Source organism: Staurois parvus, unplaced genomic scaffold (genome assembly GCF_062004578.1).
Source record: "Staurois parvus isolate SC_StPar_1 unplaced genomic scaffold, SC_StPar_1.0 ptg000092l, whole genome shotgun sequence".
Classification (NCBI taxonomy): Eukaryota; Metazoa; Chordata; class Amphibia; order Anura; family Ranidae; genus Staurois; species Staurois parvus.
In genome coordinates this window covers 137,145-149,534 of record NW_028317888.1, presented here as the reverse complement: position 1 = coordinate 149,534, position 12,390 = coordinate 137,145, and positions in this window count along the sequence as shown.

Below are 12,390 nucleotides of genomic sequence, written 5' to 3'. Positions count from 1 at the left end.
CACAAAAAAAGTGTAGAAAATGACAGGAGACAGTCTTTAACAAGTCCTTTATTGAAAATAAACATTTTAAAAAATGTCCCCCAAAGTAGATTCAACGTCAATCACGATCCTGCCGCCACCACCGCTACCCAAAAAAGGGGAAAAAAGCTCTGCTTGCTATGCTGGCTCCTAGCTGTCTGACAGCTGCACCTGTGACAACAGTTTTTATATACCCCGCCCCCTTGTGACATCACCACGCACTGTGATTGGTCAAAGTATTACACCTGACTTGTGGTTAGGTGCATTGCTTTGTCCTATCACAATGCACTATCAGGGCGCAGTGCATTGTGGGGCATGGTGGGCAAACAGCCCACTGAATGCCCATACTGTTTGTGTTTGCTGAACACACGAACGGCCCATGTTCAAATCAAACTTAGGTTCAACTGGAACATGAAGCCCATCCCTACAAACAAACAATCATCAAACCACAAGAACAGCCAACAAACTCCGGATTCTTATTGTTATTAATAGACTCCAATGGGAAATATCTAAACACCAAACGGCTCTTCCCAGGAACAAGAGACAACAAAATTCAAGTCCAACAACTGAACAAGCGATAGGAGTCATCAATGATCCGTATTTCACCAACCCCAAACATATCATCATACACACCGACCCAAACGTATCATCATACACACCGACCCAAACATATCATCATACACACCGACCCAAACATATCATCATACACACCGACCCAAACGTATCATCATACACACCGACCCAAACGTATCATCATACACACCGACCCAAACGTATCATCATACACACCGACCCAAACGTATCATCATACACACCGACCCAAACGTATCATCATACACACCGACCCAAACGTATCATCATACACACCGACCCAAACATATCATCATACACACCGACCCAAACATATCATCATACACACCGACCCAAACATATCATCATACACACCGACCCAAACATATCATCATACACACCGACCCAAACGTATCATCATACACACCGACCCAAACGTATCATCATACACACCGACCCAAACGTATCATCATACACACCGACCCAAACGTATCATCATACACACCGACCCAAACGTATCATCATACACACCGACCCAAACATATCATCATACACACCGACCCAAACGTATCATCATACACACCGACCCAAACGTATCATCATACACACCGACCCAAACGTATCATCATACACACCGACCCAAACGTATCATCATACACACCGACCCAAACGTATCATCATACACACCGACCCAAACATATCATACACACCGACCCAAACATATCATCATACACACCGACCCAAACATATCATCATACACACCGACCCAAACATATCATCATACACACCGACCCAAACATATCATCATACACACCGACCCAAACATATCATCATACACACCGACCCAAACATATCATCATACACACCGACCCAAACATATCATCATACACACCGACCCAAACGTATCATCATACACACCGACCCAAACGTATCATCATACACACCGACCCAAACGTATCATCATACACACCGACCCAAACGTATCATCATACACACCGACCCAAACGTATCATCATACACACCGACCCAAACGTATCATCATACACACCGACCCAAACGTATCATCATACACACCGACCCAAACATATCATACACACCGACCCAAACATATCATCATACACACCGACCCAAACGTATCATCATACACACCGACCCAAACATATCATCATACACACCGACCCAAACATATCATCATACACACCGACCCAAACATATCATCATACACACCGACCCAAACATCCTCCAGGGACAAAAGGAAGCCTCTGAGAATAAACTATTACAACTAACAGAGACCGCACAACAGAAATGTCCTCACTCCAACATCATACTGTCCTCCCTAATTCCAAGGATGGACATAACAAACAATAGAAAACTCAGCGAATCAACACAGAGCTGGCAGATAAAACCAGGTCAGAGCCTACCATTCACCTGACACAACATCATTCCATCATGACCCAACACCTCTATGACTACAAACACCTCAACTAACAAGGGGGCAGTCAACTAGCAAGACAACTCAAAGACATTGTACTGAATGGAACCCACAACCCGGGATCTGGCACAGACCATCTCAGATGGACACAATGGGGCTGATTTACTAAAACTGGAGTGTGCAAAATCTGGGGCAGCTGTGCATGGCAGCCAATCAGGTTCTGACTTCAGCTTGTTCAATTAAGCTTTGACATAAAACCTGGAAGCTGATTGGTTCCTATGCAGAGCTGCACCAGACTTTGCACTCTCCAGTGTCTCATTGTCATCACATGCTGTGTCCATAATGACCACCCATCCCCCCTTATCAGCTGGCTTCAATGTTATATCTCCCCTTGCTGCTAATGATGGCAATGCACCTTTCTCCTCAATGGTCCCATTATTAGGATATGACCCCAGAGTTCCTGATTATAGACTGTCATACTTTACTATCTTTATCATGCAAATGAAGAAACATTTCTGCTGCTGCATATGTAGTGGGTGGTGGAAACTTCCATTTTGTCTGTCAACCTCAGACAGACCTACTCAGTGATGTGACTACAGATGATCCCTCAATATTGCCTCTCCAAGAATAATGTCCCTTCAATCTAATATTCCTGAGACATCTATACAAGTCCTGTGCCAACAAAAACTTCTTCATAATACCTTTAGGGCTGAAGCCCAAACCTTTCCCCAGAAGGTCCATCTTACCCGATGTCAGTCCAGCTGAGGAGAAGGTGACAATTCCGTCTATTTCTGTTGATGATGAATCATCTGTTGGGATGGTTGGATGAGTGGGAGATCCCTTGTTGTTGCAGCGTTGATGTTTCCTACCTCCCCTGTGGCCAGATCTCTGCTGTTTCCTTGATTCTGATGGACAATACGAGGCCGGTGTTGTCCCTCTATAGATCCTAATAATGTGCCTCCAGCAGAGGAGGGAAGTGATGGGTCAGAGGCTGTAGAAGAAGCTCTAGTGAGCAGTCTAGATGGACGAGGTGAGTCTTGTGTAGGTGGTGCTCCAAGAGTACGCCTGATTAGTAGACGGTTAGATGTTGGACTCCTTCAGCTGCTCGGCTGACAATGCAGACTGCAGTGTAGACTCCACCTGTGTGATCTGTACAGCCAGAGCAGCTTCTTCCTTCTGGAGAAATGAAACTCCGAGAACAATGGAGCTTTTGTTTAGGACTTGTGTAAACAGACCACTGGACCCCTCCCTGTAGGCAAACAGACCACTGGACTCCTCCCTGTCCACAAACAAAGCCGGGGTCAGTTTACCTCCTACCCCCCCCGCATAATAAGCTGTGCTTTCTAAGATTCAGCTAAAGCTATCTTTTTACATAGACAAGACAGTTGTCTTTTTAGGAACTTCTCAGGAGGACTTTGATCTGGTGTCATTTACCCAAAAAACCCTTCCCCCTCCTCCACTAAGAACACCCCCTTTCTCCCCCCATAGAGGACACCTCTCCCCCACTAAAGACACCCTCTCCACTGAAGATACTCCGTTCCTCTCTTTTCTTCCTCTGAAGACACCCCTTCCCCTCCTTTCCTGCACTAGGGACACCCTTCCCCTTCTGAAGACACTCTCTCCCTTAGTGTTGTCACCCCTCCCCCACTCAAGACACTCTTTCCACTGAGATCACCCCCTCCAGTTTAAGAAGCTCCGAGTAGTTTTGGTTATTAAGGATACGTGTGAATGTGGTAAAACCTTGAGATTGGAAATAATATTTGGCCTTGCTCCAAATTCTGTCAATCAGTGCTAGAGTGGGGAACTGTGCTAGGGCTTTGAGCTCACCTGCTTCCAGGCATTCCACTAAATGATCTGTGGACACAATCCCTAGAAGAAGTGAACTGACCGGGTCTGGGTGTGGATTGTCCTGCCAGGCTGGAAAGTGTTGTAACTGGGCCACAATATAATAAAGAGAAGGATTGGGAACCTCAGGGCCTCCCATATCTTTTAGCCTCCTGTAGAGTTTCTAGTTTATTCCGAGGCGTGGCATCCACCAGATTAAGGAGCCAAACACCATATCAAATCTTCTAAAGATCCGTATAGGAATCCAAACAGGGGCGTTGTGCAGAATATAAAGTCATTGAGGGGCCCAGATCATTCTGATGAAGTTACACCTCCCTACCACGGTCCAGCTAGTTGTTTTCTGTTGAAATGTTTTAATTAATGGAAGTCAGTTTATATCTGTATATTTCGATAGAGTTGGGTGAATGATAATACCCAGATATATAAAGGAGGCCACTATTTCAATCTGCGCAGCTTCAGGTGGTATGGGATGTGTAAGGGTGTCCAGTGGGAGAAGGGTGGACTTATCCCAATTTATTGAGAAGCCGGAGAAGGAGCCAAATTCACTGATTAATGTCATTAGGTGTGTCAATGACACGCAAATGTATCACCCAAAAACAGAAGGGTGTCATCGTCATAGAACGCTACTTTCTCCATCTGCTCTCCTCTACAAAAACCATTTACCCGGATCCTCTCCAATGGCAGCCACCAGAGGTTCTATCACTATAGCGAATAACAGCGGGGAGAGAGGACAGCCCTGCCGTGTCCCTCTGCCTAGTGTGAATGAGATGGACAGGGCATTGTTAACCCGAATGCGGGCCGACGGGGCACGATAGAATAATTGAATCCACAAAATGAAAGTGTCCCCCAGGGTTACATTTCACAAGGACTTGCCAAAGGTATCTCCATTCTACACTGCCAAACACCTTAGCAGCATCGGGAGACAAAATCGCCCGACTGATCCGGGTGAATAAGTGTAGAGATAACCCTAGTCAGTCTGGTCACCAGTACTTCAGTAATAATTATGAGGTCTGAGGTCAATAGCGATATGGGCCGGTAGGATTCTGCTATGGTTGGGTCCCTCCCCAGCTTCAAGTACGACTATTATTGCCTCATACATGGGGAGGGAGTTCTGTTCCAATGCCACCTGGAGTATTTTAAGTAGTTCAGGTAGAAGTATTCCCCCAAAAGATTTGTAAATTTCCATCAGCAGCCCATCTCCACCGGAAGCCTTGGAATTGGGGTATGAAGCTCCAGCCATCTGCAAGTCTTCAGGAGTGAGTGGTGCATTAAGCTTTTGCCTTTGTTGAATAGTAAGTTGAGGAAGTGTTAAAAACTCCCGCATGCTAGAGTCATCCGAAGACACTTTGGGAGAGTAGAGCGTTTCATGAAAAGATCTAAAGCCTTGTAAGATGGAGGGGGTATCTGTGACCAATTGAGTCGAGGGCAGTTTTAAAGAAAAGATATGAGAAGATGATTACTGAGCTTTTGCAATGATTGCGAAAATATGACCCGACTTTTCCCCCTCCTCAAGGCTTGAGAAGGAAAAAATTTTTATTTTCAGCATGCTGAAGTTGGACAGTGCGTAAAAACTGTTGTGCCGCAAGCACCCCCTCTCTGTATCAGGGTTGGTATTGCTAAGATAGGCTTGTTCTGCCTTAGTTACAGATTGGCCGGCCTCAACCTCCCATTGTCTGGAGTTAGTCTTCATTCTGGAAATGTCTTTGATACACGTGTCTCTAATATATGCTTTCAAAGCATCCCAAACAATCATAGGAGACGTTGAGGCCCTGATTTACTATTGTGCCTGGGTGCATATCCGTGGGCGAACATCTAATTTTTACGAACGACCGTCTACTTTTACCCCGCAACAAAATTTACTATTGAACAGCGTCCATACGTAGACGCCCAATCTAATTTACTAACGAGACACACGCCAGGAATCAGACTCACAAAGCAGACTTGCTAAGAAGCACGTCTAACACCATGAAAAATCACTGCAGAGACGTTCACTTTGAAATTTGCTTTGCCAAATATCAGGACTTCACTTTAAACAATATCTGCCATTTCAAAAAAAATTAAGAATGTGTTAAAAATAGTTTTTTTAAAGCAAATCAACACAGTAAAAAACTAGACGCTTGTGCAGCTTATTTGGCTGATATAAATGCGCATGTGCAGAACACATTTTAGACGTTCTCTGTGGGCGCTTGCTTTTTAGCCACTGCCCAATAGTAAATCTCAGTGTGGATTCCTCTGACAGCCGGTACTCTGTGGCATCTCCTGTGTGTGGATTCCTCTGACAGCCGGCACTCGGTCACGTCTCCTGTGTGTGGAGTCCTCTGACAGCCGGCACTCGGTCACATCTCCTGTGTGTGGATTCCTCTGACAGCCGGCACTCGGTCACATCTCCTGTGTGTGGAGTCCTCTGACAGCCGGCACTCGGTCACGTCTCCTGTGTGTGGAGTCCTCTGACAGCTGGCACTCGGTGGCGTCTCCTGTGTGTGGATTCCTCTGACAGCCGGCACTCGGTCGCGTCTCCTGTGTGTGGAGTCCTCTGACAGCTGGCACTCGGTGGCGTCTCCTGTGTGTGGAGTCCTCTGACAGCCGGAACTCGGTCGCGTCTCCTGTGTGTGGATTCCTCTGACAGCCGGTACTCTGTGGCGTCTCCTGTGTGTGGAGTCCTCTGACAGCCGGCACTCGGTCACGTCTCCTGTGTGTGGAGTCCTCTGACAGCCGGCACTCGGTGGCGTCTCCTGTGTGTGGAGTCCTCTGACAGCCGGAACTCGGTCGCGTCTCCTGTGTGTGGATTCCTCTGACAGCCGGTACTCTGTGGCGTCTCCTGTGTGTGGATTCCTCTGACAGCCGGCACTCGGTCGCGTCTCCTGTGTGTGGAGTCCTCTGACAGCCGGAACTCGGTCGCGTCTCCTGTGTGTGGATTCCTCTGACAGCCGGTACTCTGTGGCGTCTCCTGTGTGTGGATTCCTCTGACAGCCGGCACTCGGTCGCGTCTCCTGTGTGTGGAGTCCTCTGACAACCGGCACTCGGTCGCGTCTCCTGTGTGTGGATTCCTCTGACAGCCGGCACTCGGTCGCGTCTCCTGTGTGTGGAGTCCTCTGACAGCCGGCACTCGGTCACGTCTCCTGTGTGTGGAGTCCTCTGACAGCCGACACTCGGTCACGTCTCCTGTGTGTGGATTCCTCTGACAGCCGGCACTCGGTCGCGTCTCCTGTGTGTGGATTCCTCTGACAGCCGACACTCGGTCACGTCTCCTGTGTATTGATTCCTCTGACAGCCGGCACTCGGTGGCGTCTCCTGTGTGTGGAGTCCTCTGACAGCCGACACTCGGTCACGTCTCCTGTGTATTGATTCCTCTGACAGCCGGCACTCGGTGGCGTCTCCTGTGTGTGGAGTCCTCTGACAGCCGGCACTCGGTCACGTCTCCTGTGTGTGGAGTCCTCTGACAGCCGGCACTCGGTCACATCTCTTGTGTGTGGAGTCCTCTGACAGACGGCACTCGGTGGCGTCTCCTGTGTGTGGAGTCCTCTGACAGCCGGAACTCGGTCACGTCTCCTGTGTGTGGAGTCCTCTGACAGCCGGCACTCGGTCACGTCTCCTGTGTGTGGAGTCCTCTGACAGCCGGCACTCGGTCGCGTCTCCTGTGTGTGGATTCCTCTGACAGCCGGCACTCGGTCTCGTCTCCTGTGTGTGGAGTCCTCTGACAGCCGGCACTCGGTCGCGTCTCCTGTGTGTGGATTCCTCTGACAGCCGGCACTCGGTCACGTCTCCTGTGTGTGGAGTCCTCTGACAGCCGGCACTCGGTCACGTCTCCTGTGTGTGGAGTCCTCTGACAGCCGGCACTCGGTCACGTCTCCTGTGTGGAGTCCTCTGACAGCCGGCACTCGGTCACGTCTCCTGTGTGTGGAGTCCTCTGACAGCCGGCACTCGGTCACGTCTCCTGTGTGTGGAGTCCTCTGACAGCCGGCACTCGGTCGCGTCTCCTGTGTGTGGATTCCTCTGACAGCCGGCACTCGGTCTCGTCTCCTGTGTGTGGAGTCCTCTGACAGCCGGCACTCGGTCGCGTCTCCTGTGTGTGGATTCCTCTGACAGCCGGCACTCGGTCACGTCTCCTGTGTGTGGAGTCCTCTGACAGCCGGCACTCGGTCACGTCTCCTGTGTGTGGAGTCCTCTGACAGCCGGCACTCGGTCACGTCTCCTGTGTGGAGTCCTCTGACAGCCGGCACTCGGTCACGTCTCCTGTGTGTGGAGTCCTCTGACAGCCGGCACTCGGTCACGTCTCCTGTGTGTGGAGTCCTCTGACAGCCGGCACTCGGTCACATCTCCTGTGTTTAATAAACAGCACTCGGCATATCTTCATGTAATCTAATTAGATTTCCTTAGTTCTATTGATTCTATTTTTGTTTCTTATCCTTTATAATTATTTCTGTAATGATTTTACTTATTTCGAAGGTCTAGATAATATTTATTTTGACAGCTGAATGTAAAAATAAAGGTCCGCAATAAAAAAAAAACAAAAAACAGCGTGGGTCCCCCCTCTCATCCATACCAAGCCCTTCAGGTCTGGTATGGATATTAAGGGGGAACTCCACGCCAAAATAAAAAAAAAAAACAGCATGGGGACCCCCTCAATATCCATACCAGACCCTTATCTGAGCATGCAGCCTGGCAGGTCAGGAAAGGGAGGGGACAAATGAGCACCCCCCCTCCTGAACCATACCAGGCCACATGCCCTCAACATAGGGGAGTGCTTTGGGGCAGAGGGGGCTCCCTTTGCTGGTTTTTGATGACATAGAGTATGCTTATCAGACTCTGAAGGAGTATCCCCGGGATCAACTGCTAGAATGTATACGGCTCGCTCATGTTCTAGTAGATCAGGGCACAGAGTTCTCTGAGGTGCAGCCTTTGATTGAGGTTTGTGCTGAGTTGGTTTCATCTGGTTCCCCCGAATGCAGGGATGAATTTTTGCCACCATTTAGTGTAGACCAGGTAGAGTCCCTGGTGTGGTTATTAGAGGATGATGTGGGTTACTTTCTGGAGCGTTATTCCACATGTTCACCACAGACACTGAGAGATTGTATAAACGCAGTGCAGTCATTGGTCAGACAGGCTTTGTGTAAACTGAGCTTTGTTCAACCCATACTGCAGACATGGTCAGACTTGTTGCACCCAGCCTCAGTCAGCTTACAAAAACCCAGTCCTGCTTCTAACCTATTCCTTCAAAGCTCTATTCCTGCATTCCCAACAGCACCTCCAGTTACAGCCCAGTATACCCTGCTATCTACCACATATCAGTCCTCTGTTCCCACTCGCTGCACCTATCCTGCCTTTAACCCTGTAAAGAAGCCCTCTGTAGCAACTGTTCCCTCCCCTGTTCCATCCTCCAGCTCTTCTCTGTCTCCAGCTGCTCCATCCGTTTACAAACCTGCGCTTACTTACAGTGCTCCGGTAACTAAAACCAGGAAAATGCGAAAGTTCTTTCCAACCAATACCATCCTGTAAGTATCCAAACCGGTCAGTCTCCCATCTGAGAACCTGCCTTCCGTGGTGCAGCCTGGTGCTTCAGCGCCCACAATTCAGCCTGATGCCGCTACCCAGCCTGATGCCTCTACCCAGCCTGATGCCTCTACCCAGCCTGATGCCTCCATTCAGCCTGATGCCTCCATTCAGCCTGATGCCTCCATTCAGCCTGATGCCTCCATTCAGCCTGATGAACTGATCCAGCCTGATGATCCTATTAGGCCAGTTGACTCGATGCCCGCTGTCGATCCAGACGATCCGGTACCTGATGACCCAGTGCCCGCTGTCATGCCTGGTGACCCGATGCCCGCTGTCGAGCCAGACGATCCAACGCCAGATGACCAGGTGCCCGCTGTCATGCCTGGTGACCCGATGCCCGCTGCCGGGCCAGACGATCCAATGTCTGACCCAGTGCCCGCGGTCACGCCAGTTGACTCGGAGCCCACTGTCGTGCCTAGTGACTCGTTGCCCACTGCCTTGCCAGATGACGCAGTGCCCGCTGGCGAGCCAAGTGACCTGATGCCTGGTGACCCAGTGCCCGCTGTCATGCCTGGTGACCCGATGCCCGCTGTCGAGCCAGACGATCCAACGCCAGATGACCCGGTGCCCGCTGTCGATCCAGACGATCCGGTACCTGATGACCTGGTGCCCGCTGTCATGCCAATTGACTCAGAGCCCACTGTCGTGCCTGGTGACTCGGTGCCCACTGCCTTGCCAGATGACGCGGTGCCCACTGTCGAGCCAAATGACCTAATGCCTGGTGACCCGATGCCCGCTGTCGAGCCAGACGATCCAATGTCTGACCCAGTGCCCGTGGTCATGCCAGTTGACTCGGAACCCACTGTCGTGCCTGGTGACTCGGTGCCCACTGCCTTGCCAGATGACGCGGTGCCCGCTGGCGAGCCAAATGACCTGATGCCTGGTGACCCAATGCCCGTTGTCGTGCCTGATGACCCGGTGCCCGCCGCTCCGCCTGGGGGCCCGGTGCCTGCCATCCCTCCTGGGGGTCCGGCGCCCGCCGCTCTGCCTGGGGGCCCGGCGCCCGTCGCCCTGCCTGGGGGCCCGATGCCTGTCGCCCCGCCTGGGGGCCCGATGCCTGTCGCCCCTCCTAGGGGCCTGGCGCCCGCCACTCCACCTGGGGGCCCACTGCCCCGCCTGGGGGCCCGATGCCTGTTGCTCCGTTACTCCGCTGGGGGGCCCAACGCCCGTCGCCCCGCTGGGGGGTCCGTCGCCCTGCCTGGGGGCCCGATGCCTGTTGCCCCTCCTGGGGGCCCGGTGCCCACTGCTCTGCCTGGGGGCCTGGCGCCCGCCGCCCCGCCTGGGGGCCCGGCGCCCGCCGCCCCGCCTGGAGGCCTGATGCCTGTCGCTCCGCCTGGTGGCCCGGTGCCTGCTGCTCCGCCTGGTGGCCCGATGCCTGCTGCTCCGCCTGGTGGCCCGGTGCCTGCTGCTCCGCCTGGTGGCCCGGTGCCTGCTGCTCCGCCTGGTGATCCAGTGTCCAGCTCGTTGTGCCTCTGCCCGGAGTCCAGCTCCAATGTGCCGCTACCCGGAGTCCAGCCCGATGTGCCGCTGCCCAGAGTCCAGCCTGATGTGCCGCTGCCCGGAGTCCAGCCCGATGTGCCAGTCTTTGATATCCCGCCAGTTACCAGACCCGGGCGGTGGAACATTTTGCCCAGCTAGGACTGTTTGGAGCATCCTGAGGCCGCTCCTTGAGGGGGGGTACTGTCAGGAATGGACTTGCCAGTAATGGTGGGACTCATCTGCCTTGTGGGCTGCAGTACCAGGGCTGGCCAGCGGGTGCTCTCAGCAATCAGAGACTCAACCCTGCAGCCAGCCAAACACCTGAAGCTGATTATGCAGGTGTATTTAAGGGATGGCCAGACCTGCAGTCTGGGCCTTGGTGTGTGTTTTTCCTGGGCCCCTGGATCTTGTTACGTGCATCCCTGTTCCTGTTCCTGTCCCTGTCTGACTGATTTGTTGCTGACCCTGCCTGATCCGGACCTCTGCTGACTTCTCCTGTTTGATCCCTGGCTTGTGACCCCGACTATTCTCTGCCTGACCCCCTGTACCTACCTGCCCGTTAGTTGCTGTACCCGGCTCGTGACCTGACTACTCTCTGCCTGCTCCTCCTGTTCCTACCTGCCCGATTGTTATTGACCCGGCCTGCCTGACTTCGCTTGCATTGTATGTATTGTTATCTGTGGGTGGTTTGGTTTGGTTTGTTTACACTGTGTTATGTTTTAGTATTGCACTGCGTTTATGTATTGTTAGTGTCAATAAATTATATTGTTATAACATATCTGAAGCCTGCGTTTCCCTGCATCAGTTCACATACCTCTGGTCATACCCTGGAGCCCTGACACTATATCATTATATTGGGAACTTATTCCAAATTATTACACATTATTATTATAAAATTATAAAACATTCCAAATTATTTGAGATATAAGGGTGAAAATGTTTAACATTTAAAAATAGAATGTATGACATTCATTAGTAAATGCATTAGTTGTCTGATCATTTTGGAGAAACAGCAAAAAAAAAAAAATTATAATATAGATGCACTAATTATATTATTCTAAGTATTCTATTTTGCTAACACAAAAACGCCAATGCTACAAAGCCCGCGCTTGTGCGCCATCTAGCGGACATATCCGGTATTGCACCTTAATATGTGCCAGACGCAATTCCACATTAACTAATAGCAAAGTAGACGTTCGTCTATGGAATTGCTAGATGCCGCTCAGACGACTGACAGGTCTTGATTGATTGAACTGAGTCTGCCTGAATGGTCAGAGTCTGATAGTAGACTCAAGTCTTAGTGAATCAGGGCCATAGTGACAACACATCAAGTTTCACAGTTATTGTTTCCAATATTAATCCGAGTTCTTTAAAAACATGTTACAAATGCACATGCAATATTTAGCAACATCATACATATTAGTAAAAAAACATAACAAAATCGGCATGTCTACTTTTTTAAACCGTCAAGCTTGTAAAACATTTACCTGTTC